Source organism: Piliocolobus tephrosceles, chromosome 8 (assembly GCF_002776525.5).
Source record: "Piliocolobus tephrosceles isolate RC106 chromosome 8, ASM277652v3, whole genome shotgun sequence".
In the NCBI taxonomy this organism is placed as follows: domain Eukaryota; kingdom Metazoa; phylum Chordata; class Mammalia; order Primates; family Cercopithecidae; genus Piliocolobus; species Piliocolobus tephrosceles.
The window spans coordinates 3,210,413-3,230,320 of NC_045441.1; the positions used below are offsets into that span (position 1 = coordinate 3,210,413).

At 53.7% G+C, this 19,908-nt stretch overlaps 1 pseudogene; it reads left to right on the forward strand.

Moving 5' to 3' along the window:
* Positions 1 to 64: 64 nt before the first annotated feature.
* LOC111523722 lies at positions 65 to 16,459 on the forward strand (annotated as a pseudogene).
* Positions 16,460 to 19,908: the final 3,449 nt, after the last annotated feature.

Consider the following 19,908-nt stretch of genomic DNA (forward strand, 5'->3'; position numbering starts at 1 on the left):
AGGACAAATGGTCGCCAAGGCAGCTGCACCTGCACAGAGATAGAGGGGAGGAGGGTGAGGAGGGATGGAGCACAGCCTCCTGCAGCCGTCTCAGCTGCTGGAAGACCCCATCGGCCAGAGCCACCAGCTGTTGGTCACACATGTGTCGGACTGCAGGTACGTCACAACTCAAGAACAAATCGTAGAGGCCGGGGACTTCCTGACACACAGAGCAGGCTGACACATGGAGCCACGTGCCAGCCGGGACAGAGGGGAGAGGAGCCAAGAGCAGATGCAAGATGTGAGCTGAACTGCAGAGTGAGGGAGTTGCCAGACCTGGGGTCACTGCAACCAATTCCAGCTCTAGTCACTTGGCGGTGGCCCAGGTGTTTGGGGCAAAGGTGGGGCCCACCTCTGGGGCTGCAGCCCCGGAGGCTCTGGGGCCATTGGGTCCATGGGAACCTTCCAGGCACACTGCATCCAACATCCCTCCATGAGGTGAAGGCAGATGAAACAACAGGCTGGACTGATTAGGTAGAGGCCCTGGGTGTGCTCACCAGAATTGCTCCATCCCTGTCAGGGCCCTCTCCCTGTCACCTCCCACCCCAGCTGTCTGGGAGTAGAGGATGCCAAGTGCCAGGCCAGGCCAATGACCGAGAACGAAACTAAGTCAGGAGGCAGAAGCCTCAGGCCCAAGCCCAGCTCGGTGCTGGTCTGCTGAGCGAGAGACCTTGGGCTGGTCAGTGAACTATGCTACCCACAGGTCAGGTCATTCATCCACCCACTGGATCAATCCCAGGAAGCTCTGCACGCCCAGCCCTGGTGCTGAGGATTCTCCAGGCCTCATCTCATTTCACCAGCATACTTGCTTCCTTCACCATGAGGAGGTACCTGATTCCCATTCTGCAGATAGGGAAACTGAGGCTGAGAAGGGAAGTCATCCTGCCAGGGACGCACAGCTGGGGTGTGGTGCAGAGCCCAGCCCCATGAATGACGCCTTTGCACCTGGAGGGCACAAGGGGAAGCACTGTGGGGTATTGGTGGGGTGCAGGGACCAGAGGAGGTGGTGTCCACAGGACAAAGAGGGGTTCTGGGTGCAAAGGGCTTGGCAAGGTTGGTGTGGAGGCAGGGGGCTGGCGCTGGGCTCTGCTGCACCTGTGCCCCTGGAGGCTGAGGGAACCTCAGGAGGCCCTGGCAGGGGTCAGGAGGGGCCCCCTGGTCTGTCTGCCTGTGCCCCGCTCCCACAGCTCCAGAGCTGGAGCGAGTGCTAGAAGGCGAGCAGGAACCTGTCGCTGGCGGAAGTGTGTGTGTGCAAATAGATGAGTGAGTGGCATGTAATTACCTAAAATTGTGGGTTAGAAGCGGATGTAAATAACCAAAAAATACGTGGGTAAGTGGGGGGATGCTCATCAGTTAGAGATAATTACTTAACCACTAATTGAAATAATAATGGTGTGTATTTGAATATGCTAATGAGACTGAACCTGTGTGGGAAAAGGTAACTGAAATAACATAGGGGGAGGCTTCCAGGCCCACACCTGCTCTGCCCCAGGCCTTTGCCCCATAAGCCCCCCTGCCGTCTACCCAGCCCATGCCCACTTTCTTTGCTTGGTCCTGCCCAAGGCCCCTCCCAGGGCACCCATCAGCCCCAGGGTTGCCCCTGCTTCTCACGTTGGGGGGGCAGATGCTGCGACGCAGGGCGTTTGTCCACCAGCCTCCCACAACGCCCCAGGGGAGAGGCAGGAATGCATGCTTGCGGAGTGCCTACTGCATACCCAGCCCAGCTCTGCAAAGCACTCCATATTACAGACTAGGAGACAGACGTGTGCGGCCAGCCCATAGTCACGTGGAGGGTCCGGCCAGGACACGGATTTCCAGCTGCTCTTAGACTTTCCAGCAAAGCCATCCAAAGGCGGAACACCCAGGCATCACCGAACCACCGTGTCACTGTGAGCAGCGGCCCAGACTCCTTGGGAGTGGGCTGTGTGTTCTCATACACGTGTCCTGGGCACAGTGTGCACATCAGGGCACCTGCCCTGGAGCATTTCACTCTCCATTAGCGTCACAAGCAGACTGAGTGTATACACACACACGTATGCACGTGCACACATATGTACATGTGTTGCACATGTGTGCACATACACATGCACTCACACATGCATGCACGCAGAGGCATGTACACTCACGTGCACAGGCACACCCATCGCTCTCCACAAAGGCTCGCTCAGACACATCCAGGCCCAGGCATCCAACGCACCCCCTCGGGCACGGCCTGAGCTTTAACCCAACATCCAACCTGGCATCTGCCAACACATGGCACCTGAGGGGCTGGACACAAGATGGGGTGCAGGGGCCCACTCATCCACCCTGTAGAAGCCAGCCAGGCCTGGAGGGTGGTCTCTCAGGGGCTGTGCGCTTTACAGGACTGAAGGTGATCAGACAACCTCACAGTGGCCCTTGCATTGCTGCTAGAAATCCATGCTTCTGAATAGCCAGCATCGATCAGGGATTTGTGGGGTTGCTGGTGATCTGACACGCAGCAGTTGCTGGCCCAGGGGCTGCACTGGGAAGGCAGGGGGCATGCCCAGATCTGCATGTTGTGGAGATTCAGGGTGGTGTGGGTGGCAGCAGTGCAAGGTGGGACTTGGAGGATGTGGAGCTGCTGGGTTTTTTGTTTGTTTGTTTGTTGTTTTTTTTTTGAGACGGAGTCTTGCTCTGTTGCCCAGGCTGGAGTACAATGGTGCGATCTCGGTTCACTGCAACCTCCGCCTCCCAGGTTCAAGCAATTCTCTGCCTCAGCCTCCCGAGTAGCTAGGATCACACCTGCCATCACGCCCGGCTAATTTTTGTGGTTTTAGTAGAGACGGGGTTTCACCATCTTGGCCAGGCTGGTCTTGAACTCCTCACCTCGTGATCCATCCGCCTTGGTCTCCCAAAGTGCTGGGATTACAGGCGTGAGCCACCGCACCTGGCCAGCTGCTGGGTTTTGAAGAAGTGGTGGCTCCTGCCCTTGTATGTGGTCCGTGGTGGCTCGGAGGAGGAACCCAGAGAGAGGCTAGGCTGGCAGCTGAATGACACCACCACGGCCATGACCTTGACAAGCCCCTGAAATGCTGTGCCTCACTTTACCTCACTGTAGAACAAGGATGCTCGTGACAGATGGTCACAATCCGTTCGTCAGGGTGCAGGCTCACAGCTCAGTCTTGTCTGGAATCGCAGGCTGGGGAGCCTCAGAGACCACTGAGCTGGAGGGGTCAAAGCTAAGAACCCACCCTGGAAAATACGCAGGCAGTTTTGTCTGTGATATTCGGGGGCTCATCAGACCTCCCCGAGGACCATCCCGGGACGCTGAGACCCCACTTTACAGAGGGGCAACGAATCTGTGCAGGATGTTGTGGACGGGAAACCAAGGCCCAAAGACATCCACTGAATTGCCATGAGCCGGAAAGGGCAGGGCCAGAAAGGGCAGGAGCCCAGAGGGACAGCAGCCCCCAGAGACTACGGTAAACTGAGGCTCCGAGGGGCCCATCACTCAGGTGCACAGTGAGGCTGTGAGGCCTCCCTTCTGAGGTGCCCACTGTGTGCTGTCGGAAGAGGGGCCCAGCGGTGCCCTCGGGCGGCTGCCGAGTTGGACTCACTCTCCTGGCACCCTGGGGGCTGGGGGGAGCTCCTCCTCCTCCTTCCAGGACGAGGAACAACTCATCAACTTGCAAATGTCCGGGTGAGAGGGTTGGAAAAATGAAGGCGCCCAAACTTGACATTTGCATTTCAAACACTTATATCAGCAAAACAAATAACAGTAATTATACCATTTGCATATTTTGTGCATGATTGTTTAGCGAGGTGGGGAGGAGGGGCGCCTGCTGATGCCAGCAGCCTAGCCTCCCGCACAGCTGTGCCGCCCCGCCCAGGGTCCCTGCCGCCCCGCACCTCCACGCTGCCCACCCCTGTGGATGTGACGTGCAGCCCTCGGGCTGCTTCCTCCTGCGGGCTCTGCCCTCTGGCCACTGGGTGTCCCTCTGTTCTCTAATACGCCCTCCCCCAGCAGCAGGCCCCTACCTCTGCCCTCTGCACTTGCTGTGCCCCCCGCCCCCCGCCCCGCCTGGGAGCCTCCTGCAGACCCACCCAGGCTGGCTCCTCCTTTCAGGGCCCATCCTCACTGTCCACCTCCACATTCTGATGGGGACACCCACGGCTGCCCTTTCTCTAGCCTGGAGCTCCATGAGGCTCCAAGCTGACCTTGAGCCCTGGTGGACAGGGCTGACCCTTGGTGTGGGGCCTGACCAGCCCACACCCCAGCATATGGCAGGCCCTCAACAGGCAGGGGACGTTCGCACTCAAGTCCCTGCCCCCCACTGTTCACCGGGCACCAGGCACCTGGCTGGGGAGGAGTGCCCAGGCCTGGCACTGACCTCGCAGGGGTGACGTGATGTGGGGTCTCAGGGTGAGGGAGACGGGACTCACAAGCAAGGGCAGTGGGTGATCTGACTGCATACCCCAGGTCACACTCAGGACCCCAAGCTGACCCCCACCTAGTACTGCTGTGGGTGGAGCCTCCTGGGGTGGGGAGGAGCCGAGACCCAGTGACCCACATGGCTCTGTGTGTATCACCATGTGTTTACAGAGGGTCTGGCTGTGTGTGAGCACGTGTGCACATGCATGTGTGTGCGTGAGCGTATGCACGAGTGTGCACATGCGCGTGTGTATGTGTGTGCATGAATGTGCAAGTGTGTGCATGCATGCATGTGTGCGTGTGTGCACGCATATGTGCTTGTGTGTGCGTGTGTGAGTATGTGTGTGCTTGTGTGTGTGTATTGTAGGTTCTCCAGGCAATGCTGGTCTTTTTGTCTGCGTCAGGACTAACAGACCGGGTCTCTGGGTGCCCACTCCCCACAGCCCAGTTTTGGGGTGACGAGGGGGACAGCATGGCCTCCATCAGCGCTGGGAAAGGGAGGTGGTCCCACCCACCAGCCCACTCACAGCTGGCAGGGTCCCCCACCCAGAGACCACCATGCCTGGCTGCAGGCTACCTTCTCCTGAGCGGCAGCCGTAACAAGAACACCAGCGATTGTGCACCTGTCACAGACACCAGGCCCTCCCATGGGCTGACTTGCAGAATCATCCCCCAGCCCCACGAGGAGGTGGCAACTCCAGCTTCATTACCCCTGTTTTCAGATGAGGAAACTGAGGCACACCACAGTGACACCTCTTGCTCAAGGTCACACAGAAGAGCTAGGATTTGTACTGAGCCCACCCGGCCACTTGCTTTTTCCAAGACAAATCCCCCGGCGAACATAGTCCCGGTGACGGCCCTTACAGGACAGGTGTCATCAGTACCCGCATTTCACAGACCGGGAAACCAAGTCTCAAACACATGCAGAGGCCTCCCCAGGGTTACACTGGATGTGGCTAAACTCGGCCGAGAGTTCTTCGCTTTGGACTGAAACTCAGGCAGAGGCTGCGAGTAGGACTGTCCCCGTGGTAATTAGGGCTCCACAATCAATCCCAGCGCGCACGATGCCACCTCCCTGCTTCCTTTAATCTCCCTTGCTCAGCTCAGCACTGACGGAGGAAGCCGAGCCCAGAGACTTGGAAGTGCAAATGAGGCTCCATCCCCTGGTAAACTGCAAGCAGCAATTAACTCCTCACTTCACACCCCACAGCCCCACAAATTCCAGACGGGGTAAATAGTTAAATATGAAATATTAAGCCATAAAAATGCTGGAAGAAAACAGAATTCAATACTTATCAGTTCTCAGGAGGGAGAGAGGCTTTCCAAGCTCAGAAGGAAGAGAATAAATTTTAAAAGAAAAAGGAGGCAGATGTGACCAAATAAAAATAAGAAAAAGGAACACAAAAAGTTACCCAAATTAAAAGCTATATGGCAGAGAGGGAAAGATATTTGTGGCAAATGTGACAGATAAATGATAACTATCTTCATTATGTAAAGAACTCATTCAAATTGATTAGGGAGACATCAACAACATATAAACAAACGGGTAAAGGAACAAACACAAAACAGAAAATTCAGGTGGTTACAAAACATATGGCCCAATGCCCAACCTCCCATATAATCAGGGAAATGCCAACTTTTAGAAAATGCAATGAGACACCACGGACCCATCAAAGGAGACGTGATCTAAAAAAACAAAAACACTGAACTAAAACAAATCCCAGTGCATTGCAGTGCTGGCATGGTTATGGTGAAATTGGCACAATTCTTTTGGAAAGTCATTTGGCAATACAGATCAAACACTCTTAACATGTGCGTAACTTACAGCACATCACACCACGGTGCAGTTGTAACTTTTTGCAATCAAGAGCAACACAAGGACGCTTGCTGCCACTACTTTGATTCAGCATGGTGCTAGTAGTTGCAGCCATTGCAATAAGGCAAGAAAAAGAAACAAAAATTGTAAGATTTGGAAAGAAAGAAATGAAGCTCTAGCTATCCACAGACAATGTGATTATGTACATAAAAAGTCCAAAAGAATGTATATGTTACCAAAATTAATACAATATTAGCATAAAATTCATATACAACTATATATTGAATTTCTATACATCTGTAATGAATAGAAAATGAACATTTATGAAACGTCAACACTCTTCAAATTAATTTATACATTCAAGGCAATCTCAATCAAAAATCACAGTCCATTTTTTTTTTTTTTTTTTTGTGGAACTTGACAAGCTAACTCTAAAATGTATATGGAAGAAAAAAAGGCCAAGAATGTCGCCAAATAAAAAGAACAAGGTCAAGGGAGGGAGGGTCTTCTTTTTTTTTTTGAGATGGAGTCTCATTCTGTCGCCCAGACTGGAGTGCAGTGGCGCGATCTTGGCTCACTGCAAGCTCCATGTCCTGAGTTCAAGCCATTCTCTTGCCTCAGCCTCCCGAGTAGCTGGGACTACAGGCGCCCACCACCACACCAGGCTATTTTTTTGTATTTTTAGTAGAGACGGGGTTTCACTGTGTTAGCCAGGATGGTCTCAATCTCCTGACCTCGTGATCTGCCTGCCTCGGCCTCGCAAAGTGCTGGGATTACAGGCGTGAGCTACCGCGACCGGCTGAGGGAGGGTCTTCTTCTATCAGATAATGACAGTTGATTATAAAGCTATGGTGATTGAGATATTGTTATAAGATTAGACACAGAAGCCCATAAAACGAACAGAAAATCCAGAAACTGACCCATGAGACAGCCCTTAAGAGGGGAGGCATAACTTTTTAATAAATGGAATATATATGGGAAAAAGTGAAACTGAATACCTGCTTTACATCACATATAAAGTCAACTCCAGGCTGATTACAGACCTAAACGGGAAAAGAAGAACTATACATTTTGAAAGATAAAGTAGAAAAAAGATAAAATATGTATATATAATACAAATATATATTTGTGGATTGAGATAGGGTCTCACTCTGTTTCACAGGCTGGAATGCAGCGACATAATCACAGCTCACGGCAGCCTCGAGCTTCTCAGCCTCAGGTGATCCTCCCACCCCAGCCTCCCAAGTAGCTAGGACTACAGGCATGTATATTCGTGCCCCACTAATTTATTTTTTAGAGAAGGGGTCTTGTTATGTTGCCCAGGCTGGTCTTGAACTCCTGGGCTCAAGCAGTCCTCCCACCTCGGCCTCCCAAAGTGCTGGGATTACAAGCATGAGCCACTACACCCAGCCAGAAAAATATATTGATGATCAAGAGACAGGGAAGAATTTCTTCCCACTCATGCAAGAATATATTGACAAATATTACTACATAAAAATAAAGAATTTCTGCTCGTAAAAATATACTATGAAAATCTAGCCTGGACAACATAATAAGACACTATGTCTACAAAATTTGTTTAAAAAATTAGCCAGGCATGATGGAGTGTGCCTGTAGTCCCAGCTACTCTGGAGGCTGAGGTGGGAGGATCACTTGAGCCAGGGAGGTCAAGGGTGCAATGAGCCATGATCCCACCACTGCACTCCAGCCTAGGCAACAGGTCAACACTGTCTCTAAAATATGCGCACACATGCACACATACGTGCACACACACATGCACAATCATACACACACGTGCACACACCACATACACACATATACACACACACGTGTGCACACGCACACACAATCATACACACACCATACACACCATACACGCACACACACATCATACACACATGCACACACCCACGCACACATGCCCACACATATACACATGCACACACACGTGCACATACGCACACAGCATACACATACATGCACACACACACACGCATACACACAAACACACGCACACACACATACATCATACAAAGTATTAAAACACAAGCTACACAATAGCTATCTTCTGAGAGACTGTGATCTCATTCAGAATCTATAAACACTTCTTACGAATTAATAAGGAAAACCAACACCTCAGTCATAAAATGAGCAGAGATCTTGAAAAGGCATTTCACAAATGAGGACATCCACACGGCCAAAAACCCCGTGCTCAACTTCATTACTCATCAGGGAAATTCAAATGAAAGCTTGGTAAGATACCGGGACACACCCAAGACGGGGAGGCTTCAAGCATCTCATCAGATCTGGCTCCGGGACAGGAGGATGTGGAGCAACAGGAACTCGCCTGCTGTCCTGAGGGTGCAAAGCCTCACCACCGCTCTGGGAAAGAGCTGGCGTGAAGCTGTGCATACCTGAGACCGGCAACTGTTCTCTGGGGTATAAACCTCAGGGAGGGGAACGGATCCCCAATCTCCTCGTAGGACAGAATACTCTTCAGTGATGAGAATGAACCAGCACCAAGCACAACGAACAGGTATGTCTCCCCCGAGAATGCTGACCAGAAGAAAGAGGTCAGAAGGGAAGAAGTATGCAAAGATTTCATTTACGGGAAGTTCAGAAACAGGCAAACCCAGAATCAATTGTCCAGGAATGCTGGTTGCTACCATCAGGAATGACAGAGCGCCGGGATCGGGACAGAACGTGCCAGAAGCCTCTGAGGGCCGCCAGCGTTCTAGGTCTTCACCCCGTCTGTGGTGACACAGATGCATTCACACAAGGTTCACACGGCGGTTATTCTTTCCCTGGCTCAGACAGGACTTTTGCACCCTGCTGTATAGACGGTTTGTTCCAACTCACAGTCTACCCCACCACAGGGCTGTGAGCGGATGGCGTGCCTTTCACCCAGCAGCCCCACTCCTGAGAACCTACCATAAGGAGAGAATCCCAGAGAGAAAACCAGGCGCAGCGAAAGATTTCCAATGCTGCTTGATAGAGAAGGAAAAAAAAATGGAAAATGGAAACCACCAAAGTTTTCAATAAGAGGACAATGATGAGGCTGGGCACGGTGGCTCACGCCTGTAATCCCAGCACTTTGGGAGGCCGAGGCGGGTGGATCACCTGAGGACAGGAGTTTGAGACCAGCCTGCCCAACATGGTGAAACCCCGTCTCTATTAAAAATACAAAAACCAGCTGGGCGTGGTGGTGGGCGCCTGTAATCCCAGCTACTTGGGAGGCTGAGGCAGGAGAATCACTTGAACTCGGGAGGCAGAGGTTGCAGTGAACCGAGATGGTGCCACAGCACTCCAGCCTAGTCCACAGAGTGAGACTCCATCTCCAAAAAAAAAAGAGGAGAATGACTAAATCAATTAAAGCATACCCTTCTTATTGACTGTGGTTATTTATTTATTTATGATGGAGTCTCGCTCTGTGAACCAGGCTGGAGTGCAGTGGCGTGATATCGGTTCACTGCAGCCTCTGTCTCCTGGGTTCAAGCGATTCTCCTGCCTCAGCCCCTGAGTAGCTGGGATGACAGGCACACACCACCACACCCAGCTAATTTTTGTATTTTTAGTAGAGATGGGGTTTCACCACATTGGCCAGGCTGGTCTCAAACTCCTAACCTCAGGTGATCTGCCTGCCTCAGCCTCCCAAAGTGCTGGGATTATAGGCGTGAGCCACCGCACCCAGCCAGCATCGTCATTTTAATAACGTTAATGAATATTTTGCAACTCGGAAATTTGGGGGTTTTGTTGTTTTATTTTTTTGAGATGGAGTCTTGCTCTGTTGCCCAGGCTGGACTGCAGTGGCGCAATCACGGCTCACTGCAACCTGGACCTCCTAGAGCTCAGGTGATCCTCCCACCTCAGCCTCCTGAGTAGCTGGGCCCACAGGTATGTGTCACTACACCCAGCTAATTAAAAAAAATAATTTTTAGAAACAGGGTCTCACTATGTTGCCCAGGCTTGTTTAAAACTCCTGGGCTCAAGTGATCTGCCCACCTCGGCCTCCCAAAGTGCTGGGATTACAGGTGTGAGCCACTGCACCTGGCTGCAACTTGGACACTGCTGGAGATCAGTGAACGATCAGACTCAACAAGTCCATTCTCAAGATGGACAGAGATACCAACATGTCTCTACAAAACACATGTGCTGGGAAGTGCATCACTGCTCACAGTACCCACAACAGCCCAAACTAGAAACAACCCAAAAGGCCATCAGCAGAGAAGAGATACATCAACTGAGGTATGGCCTTACGTGGGAATACTATACAGCAGTGAAGAGGAAGGAACCGCCATTACATCTAACAAGGATGAATGAATTTCACAGGTGCCATATATAGAAGTGCCCAGACACAATGTGTATATACAAGATGGCTCATTTATACAACATGCAAACATAGGCAAAATTCAGCTGTGCTGGAAGGAACTAGGTAGTGTTTACCCTGAGGTGACCTGGAGAGAACATCAGGAGACTTCTGGGGCTGCAGGGGCTGGTTTCGTTCTGTTTCTTGACTGGGGTGCTTGTGAAAATTCATTAAGTTGTGCACAGTGAGAATTTGTGAACTTTTCTGTATGTAACTTACATCTCAAATTTTTAAGTTTCTTAAGAGTGATATCAAGCCTGAAACAAACGCCGATCCTCAAAAGAAGAAAAAAGACCAGAAGGAGAAACTCTCAAATGCGGACAAGCTTCTCTTGCATGGTGGAACCAGAGCTTACATCTTCTGTTTTCAGCATTTTCCTAGTTTTCTTTAGTGTGTACACATGTATATTGCTTTTGAAATTAAAGAGAGAAATAATATGCTATTACATATATTTAAATGCCAGGCCCCCAGAAAAGGATTCATATTTAATTAGGACTTTGTGACTCAGGATGGCACAATGTTTTATATGTTGTAAAAAAAAATCTCATTGTGGCTGCTAACGGTGGCCGGGCCCCCTCGCCCCATCTTCTCACTGCTGTGGCCCAACCATTCCTCACCCGACAGGAAGCTGACGTGCTAATTTGCTTAGCAAAGTCAGAGCGAGCGCTGAGGATGCAACGCAGGAAAAGAAAATTGCCACAAAAGGGAGGCAGGAATATTCTGAAGGCATTAACCTGATGGATTGTAGGTAAGAGCTGTAAATTTGATAAGTGCTTATTAGAAGTAGAAAATGAGGCTTGAAATTTGCTTGTTTGCCTGAAACGAAGGCTGAGGTTCCCTTGGAATCTAATTGGCTAAAAATTTGGCGAGATGTTCAAATGTAGGGCATCGTATGAAAAAAAAGGCACCTAGAGAGATGCAGAAGGCCAGGAGAGATGGTAACTGTTGTGTCAGGCACATTTGGAAATATTTATTAGAAACAGGAAAGAAAGTCCGACATCTTCTCCAAGCCCGCTGCCTTAGTCAGCACCCGCCCCTCAGCCGGCCGGCTCTGTGGGAAGCCCAGGCCTGGCCCCAGCCCCACTGCCCGTCTCTCCTTTCTTCCTACACCTGGAGGCTGAGGTGGGAGGATCACTTGAAGTCAGGAGTTCAAGGCTGCAGTGAGCCATGATTGTACCACTGCACTCCAGCCTGCGTGACAGAGAGAGACCCTGTCTCTCAAATAAATTTCAATTAAATAATTTTTAAAAATCTGCTCAGGTAACACATGCCTTGATGTGTTCACGGGCAGGCAGTCCCAATCCTGGTGAAAAACAGAGACAAAATCCCGGAAGGAAGAAGGGTGGGGGCAGGAGATGGAGACCGCCCTAGAGAGGGGCCTGAGATCACACAGCAGTTGTTGCAAATTTGGCAAATACCAATTTTTAATTGTACCCGTGGGTGCGTGGATGAGACGATAGGCTCAGAGGTCCCAAGGCCAGCGGGAAGCTGGGAACACAGACCCTAAACATGTGCCATACAGCAGGCTGGCCTCGGCTGTGCAGGGACCTGGCAGGCAGGGTCAACCCCAGCGGTCAGTCCCACCCCATGGAGTGGGGAGTGCAGGCCCCAGGGTGCTCCCAGTACCAGCACCGGCTCCTCCAGCAGCCCAGATACCCCCATGGAGGAGGAGGGGGCAGGGGCATGCCTGTTCCTCTCTGGGTCCCACACTCTGTGGCAGCCGAGCAGGGGTCTCAGGCCCTCTGCATGTCCATGGCTGGAAATGCAGGCATGAGACCCTCCCCCTTCCCCTCTAGACCTGGCCTCTCTCCTGCCTGGAAGGGTGGGGGCTCCTCTCTGCCCTGCCTGGGGAGGGGCAACTTGCCACCCTCATCTCCAGCACTGCCTCTAGGCTGTCCCACGCCTGCTGGAAAGCCCAGATCAAAGAGGGCAGCGGCTTCTCCAAGGTCTCAAAGCCAGTGAGGGGCGTTGGGCCTTGGACCCCAGCCTGGGCGAGTCACCTCCTCCGAGAAGCCTCCCAGCCTGCCCCACCGAAAGGGGCTGCTCAGTCCCTGCTAATGCACTGCTCATGGTCATCTCCTGTGGCCCCTGTTGTTTTCCTAATGCCTTCCTTCACTTGAGTCACCCCATCAGACCCTCCGCTCCTTACGGGCAGTGTTGTGGGCTGAAGTGTGCCCAACATCCCTGGGATGAAGCTCTGACCCCAGGCTGACGAGAGGAGGTGGCAGGGTCTCTGGGAGGTGATCGGGGTTAGCTGAGGTCATGAGGATGGGGCCCGGGATAGGATTAGAGCCTTTACAAGGAAGGATGCCAGGCTGGGTGCCATGGCTCACACCTGTAATCTCAACACTTTGGGAGGCTGAGGCAGGAGGACTGATTGAGCCAGGAGTTCAAGACCAGCCTGGACAACATAGCGAGACTCCATCTCCACAGAAAAAAGTTTTAAACAATAATTAGCGTGTGGGTGTGGTGGCACGCACCTGTGGTCCCAGCTACTCTGGAACCTGAGGTGGGAGGATGGCTTGTGCCCAGGAGGTGGAAGCTGCAGTGAGCTGTGATGGGGTCACTGCACTCCAGCCTGGGTGACAGAGGGAGACCATCTCCGGGGGAAAAAGAAAGAAAGAAAGAAAGAAGAAAGACACCAGGGCATTTGCGTGCTCTCTCTCTCCCTGTCTCTCTTCCCCTCCCTCTCTTTCTCTCTCTCTGCCTTGGGAGGACACGGTGAGAAGGTGGCCATCTGCAAACCAGGACACTGGCCCCCCTAGAACCAACCCCACTGGCACCCGATCCCAGACTTTCAGTCTTGGGGGCAGGGAGACAATGCATGCTGCTATCCAGACCCCAGTGTCCAGGTTTTGTTATAAGAGCCGGAGCCGACAAAGGCAGGCAGGAGTCATGTCTGCCCTGCTCACTGCTGTGCCCCCACATCTAAACCAGCCTGGGGCTCGGCATACAATAGGCATTTAATAAATGCACACTCCAGGAGGAAACAGACTTTGTCTGGTAACCCGAGGGCCTGACGGGCCCAACAAGATTTGCTGAGTAAATGTTTGTGAACAAATGAAAGGGAGTCAGTGAAACCAAACCAGCACTTTTTTTGGTTTTCTTTTCTTTTTGAGACAGAGTCTCGCTCTGTCACCCAGGCTGGAGTGCAGTGGCACGATCTCAGCTCACTGCGACCTCCTCTTCCTGGGTTCAAACAATTCTCCCTGCCTCAGCCTCCCAAGTAGCTGGGATTACAGGTGTCCGCCACAACGCCCAGTGAATTTTTGTATTTTTTAGTAGAGACAGGGCTTCGCCGTGTTGGCCAGGCTGGTCTTGAACTCCTGACCTCAGATCATCCGCCCGCCTCAGCCTCTCAAAGTGCTGGGATTACAGGCATGAGCCACCGTGCCCGGCTGCATGGTTTTCAAAGTGGGGCTCGTGGGCTTGGGGGGCTGAGTCTGCTCCTGCCTCCCAGCGAGACTCGCCCAGGCCTGTGCCAATAGTCCTCCTGCCCTTTCAGGAGGGCCCTCGACGCGGACACCTGAGCCCTGAGCTGCAGCCCTGGAGGAGGGGGACGCAGCTGGTGCTGGGAAGGGCTGGGAGGCCAGTCACACATACCCGGCACACTACTACTCCCTGGGGTTCTCAGGCAGGAGCGGGGTCCTGGTGGCTTTCCTGGTGGAGGGACCAAACCCTCATAGCCCCAGCGGGCTGCGATGAGCTCCAGAGCCATGGGGCAGGTCACCATGTGCCTGTCGGCCACGTGTGCTGCCTGGCACAGCCACGTGCGTCCTGAGACGTCTGCAGTGTAACTCAAAGTGAGGGGGATGGGCACATGTGCACGACGCCGGACGCCCCTCTGCAGCACTCAACAGGGAGGGCAGGGAGCTGGAATTTGTCCCAGCCAGGCACAGGGCTGCTGTTGGCAGCCAGGGTCAGGGAGACTCTCAGGGTCCTCCACTTCTGTCGAACAGACAATTTCTTTGGTTCTGGAATTAAACTATTAATAGCAGTGAAGATCAAGAAACTCAAGTGCAGGGCAGCTGACAGGTGGTCTCAAATGCACCCTGGGGGATGTGCAGCCAGCAGCTCTCAGAGCCAGTCTAAGTTTGGCAAAGGGCCGCTGTGTGGGCCAGGCATGGTGACGGTGACGTTTTGGTGTCAGGGCCTCCCATCTCATACCCTCACTCCTACAAGGGCCTCCGCACCTGGACAGGTGGGTGTCTGGGTGCTGGGGGAGTTGACTGCTTCAAGGGGGTGGTTTCCTGTCTCAGGGAGGTGGGGGGGACCCCTGGGATCTGCTACTAGGGGCATAAGCCCCGGCCCATTGAGTGACTGATGGACCAGAGCTCTATCTTTCTAGAAGGCCTGGGAGAAGCCAGGAATCCCCTCCCGCAGCCTCGCCCCACTCCTCCCTCCAGCCATCCTCCTCCAGCTCTTTGTGACATCACTGCCGTTGCCATGGGAACCCTGCCAACTGAGCGGATGACTTCACAGGAGGATGGGAGGCGCTGGGCTGGGCTGGCCTGGGTCTTGCAGCAGAGGTTTTTGATAACCAGCCAAATGGCAAAGGGAGGCAGGAAAACCGCCAGCAGGGAGACCAGTGTGGGTTTAAGGCAACAGAATTCCCCAGCCCTGCCCAGCACCGGCCTTCCAAGCCTGGGACCTGGGGCTCCCTGCCTCCTTCCACATGGAGGTGGGCATGGTGGAGTGTGAGGGGCCTGAGTCTGCCCGGGTTGGCTGGGGACCCCCGGCTGGAGCTGCTTCAAGTCTCGGTTTCTCTTTCTAGGAAGTGAGACCAGGAGACTGGGGGCTCCCTGCTGAGTCTGTGGCCCTGAGGGCTGTTCAGCTCTAAGCGTGGGCGCATGGACAGGCCGGACAGGGCTGTATTGCTCCCATCGCCCTGTAGGAATCACAGCCAGAGGGGGCTTCCCGAGCGCTGCCCACCTGGCCGGCACGCAGGGGGAGGTGGCACGGGCTGGGGAAGAGAAAGCACTCTCAATCCTGCTGGAGCCTCTGTCCAGGAACCCCGATTGGCCCAGCCGTCCCTGGGGAGCCCCATCCCGTGTGCCCTGTACCCTATGTCCATCAGCACCAATCAGGGTCTCCCAGACACTTGCTCTGGGGTTGCCATGGGGACGAGGAGGGGTGAGTGTGGTGCGCACAGCTGTCCGTGGACACACAGAGGGCATGCACGCGTGTGTCCGTGCTCACCTCCATGTGTTCACATGGCCTGGGCACCGCCAGAGGTGTTCACACAGCGGTGTACACGGACCCCCCTGCAGGTGTGCACATGCCCAACAAGGCTACGTCCACAGGTGTGTGTGTGTTCTCGCACCAGAAGTGGGTCACCCCCCACACCACACACCGTACACTCTGATCCTGGAGGACACACCTGCCTGGGCGCACCAGGCAGTCTAAGTCCATGTCACCTATGTGTACACGTATGTGCACATACCTGCCCAGGCATACCAATATGTGCACACGCCTGCCCAGCCACACCAGTGTGTGTACACGCCTGCCCAGCCACACCAGTGTGTGCATACGCCTGCCCAGGCACACGGGGCAGTCCAAGTCCACGTCACCTACACGTACACGGCTGCCCAGGCTCTTGGAATCGGACACTCTCTGAGGCTGCCCTGATGGGCGTTTCCTTCCCCAGCCAGTACATCCCGTCTTCCTAACCCTATGTCTGCTGGACTCTGAAGGTGTCCACATGGCCATGAACGTCTCCAGGGCCTGCACTGCCCACCACCAGGACCTTAGCAGAATCCAGCATCTGGTCACTAGGGGTCTGCATGGGCAGTCACTTCCTGGGGGCCTACACCCCTCAAGGAGGGTGAAGGATGGGCCAGCCTAGCTGGGGCTGAATCCTCACAGCCTTGTTCACAGGGAGAGGCTGATCCGTGCCCATTTTACAGACAACAAAACTAAGGCTGAGAGAGTAACAGCCCAGCCAGCACATGGCAGAGCGTGGTGCAGGCCCAGGCCAGTTTTGTGAGGTCCCTGCCGTTCCCTGCAGGGTACACAGAAAGAGGCAAAAGCTGATGTGACCCCCACTGGGTGCTCTTTCACTTTCTCTCCTGTGATTCCACAGTCCTCAGACCTGGAAATTAAGGAAACGTCCCTAGTTTCCAATGAAGGAAATATTAATAGAAGCTCAGAGACATAAGGTAACTGACCCTAGGTCACAGAGCAGAGTCAGGGAGCTGGTGAGGTTGAGGGGAGGGAGCCCCAGGAGGGCCTCAAGAATCTCCCTCCCCACTCCACCCAGCCAGGGGCAGGTGCAGGCGGCAGGTGGACCACTGGCCCCAGGCACGCGCTGTCTATGCCTTTGCAACTAGCGTACATGACAAAGGCAATTTTCCACGTTTAAAGTGCCACAGCAGTGCCCGCCTCTGCTGATCAGCCCCGATCTTTCTTGGCTGTATCTTCCCCAGCTCCACGCAGATGCACCCCCAATTCAAGCTCCCTAGCTCCCAGCCCCACTCCTCTCCACTCTGCCTGTCGCAAGGCCCTCCCGGTCCAGGCTCGGGAGAGAAGTGCACCCTACACTGCCGTGAGCCCTGAGTGGACCTGGATGGCCAGAGGGAGCAGCCCTCAGCCCAGGCTCCACCACGCAGCCCAGTCTGTCCCTGCAGCCACTGTTGGTACTCACAGAACCCTCTGGCAATCCGGCCTTGGCAGGGTAGGCCAGACAGATCTGTGCAGTTTACAACCAGCTTCTGCTTCTAAAAATAGAAGTGCTACTTGGCACACAGACCACAGTGAAAGTGGAGAAACTGAGGCCCAGCGGCAAAAAGTGTCTTGTCCAAGGTCACGGAGGCAGGAAATAGCAGATGCCAGGAGGGTCATGGTACTCAGAGCCGAAAAGAGTCCCTTGTGCCCGGCACTCCTCCGCCCACCAGCCACCGTGGCCATCCTGGGCATGTGAGCACCGCTGCGCCAGTCCAGCCTGGAGCCTGGTACTGCCGGCCTTGGCAGGCAGACATTGCTGGTCAGGAATGCAGAATCGGCCTTTAAATACCTCAGCGATTTCATGCCCTGGCATCTCCCTCTTCCCCACACCGCCCGAGGCGCCGCTGAGGCCTAATGGGCTGTGAAGGTCCATTTTTCAAAGTTAAACATATCCTGGGCTCCCTGGCCCAGCCCTTAGACACAGCCTGGCGATGTCCCGGGTGTGGGGTTGAGACAGCTGCACAGAGAGGCCGTGGTCCACGCGAATCTCCACGACGCCTTCGGCTCTCACTGGCCACCGATGCCAACAGAGACCTACCCGGTGGCCAGCTTGTGGGTCGCAGAGCTGGCAGTGGGTCAGGCCTGGGGCCGTGGGAGTGGTGGGTCAGGCCTGGGCCCCTGAAGCTGGGAATTCCAGCCTAACACAGCCTTCAGAGGTGTCGATTCTAACCCCCTGCCCATTTTACAGGTGAAGAAGCTGAAGGAGGGCCGTAAGTCCCCTGACATCAGGGACCACAGAGCTTACCCGACCAAATCTCTCAGGGTCCAGCCCAGGTCCTAATGTCTAGCACCGAAAACAGCTGGTGCTCAATCAATGCTTGTTGCCAGGAGTAGCACCCAAGGCGGCAGAGCAGGAGGTGGCAGCCTTGGGTGGAGACCCCAGAGCTCTGATTCCCAGACCCCCTGCATCGGCCTCCGAGGGTACAAACAGACCTCCCGTCTGCTGGGATCACTGCTGGCATCCCAGAGACCCTTGGCTCCTGGTTTAGACCCCGCTGTCTGCAGATGTGAAGCAGTGGAGAGGGAAGCCTGGATCAAGACTTAGGCAGGGCCAGGTTTGGGTCCCAGCTCTGCCACTCTCTGACTCCCTAGGCTTGGACAAGCCACTTCTGGGGGCCTCAGTGTCTCCATTTGTCATTGGTGACATTAGTCTCTTTACCTGGGGGACTTCTACACTCCCACTTCTTCCAAGCTCCTGTCCATACTGACATTGTCTTTTTCCAGTCCCTGTAGGTCTCTGTATCCATCATCCATTCATTCATTATCTACTTCCATCATCATTAATCTACATCCTCCCTCATTCAGGCATCCATTCATCCATTCATCATCCATATATCCTTCGAGCATCCACCCACCTACCCATCAATCCATCCATTCATCCATCCATCCACCTCTCCACCCACCTACTCACCCATCCACCCATTCATTCATCCTTCATCCATCCATTCACCCATTCATCCATCCATCCATTCATCCACCCATCTGTCCATTCATCCATTCACACACCCACCCACCCATCCATCCATTCATCATCCATATATCCTTCTAGCATCCACCCACCAAGCCATTCATTTATCCATCCACTTATCCACTCACCCGCTCACCCATCTACCCATCCACCCATTCATCTTTCTTCCATCCATTCACCCATCATCTATTCATCCATTCACCTATTCATCCATTCATCCATTCACCCACCCATCCATCCACTCACCTATGCATCCATCCACCCATCCATCCACTTGTTCATCCATCCACCCACCCATCCATCCACCCATGCATCCATCCATTCATCACCCACCCATCAGTCCATCCATCTATACATCCATCCACCCCTCCATCTGATGATGCATATGTCAAGAAGGCAACGTGCCAGTTCCGTGCCAGGGCTAGAGTCCCAATCCCCAATTCCTAACCTAATGCCCTCTCCAGGATTCCAGGTGTCCAGAGGGCTCAAGGGGTTCCCATTCTGTCACTGCATTGGCTAAGATCCCTGACTGCTTGGGGAAGAGCTCCTGTTACCACTCTAGGTCTCATGGAGACAACCAAAAGCTAAAGAACCAGAGGACTCCCTGTTGGCCCTGCTTCAGGATGGTGTGAATCTGGGCAAGACACTCATCTCAGTGTAGCACTCGCCACCTGTAATGGGCACATGACTGCAGAGGCTTCAAACTGGGCCATGCCAGAGAAGTTGGCTGGCTCAGGGCACTGTAAATGGATAATGTTGTTAGAAGATTCAACAACATGATTAAAAATAAGGAGACAGGATATGCTTTTCCCTTGCCACCAATTCCACAGCATCTCAAGGGTCTGTAGTGCACCAGCTCCAGCCCCCAGCGAAGGTGGAACCAGGCCTGCCCAGCTGAGCCCTCTGCGATCCCAGGGGAACAGGGTCAGTCTGCAATCCCAGAAATGTATTCATGGTTCCTTAGCAACCAGTGGCTTGGGGACTGAGCCGGGAATCTGTGTTCCTCCCAGCGTCTCACCTCATCTTTTGTTCCCCTCACTTATCCAGCTGAGCTCTCAGCCCTCAGACACATTAGATGACTGGAATAGTGACTACATGCCTAT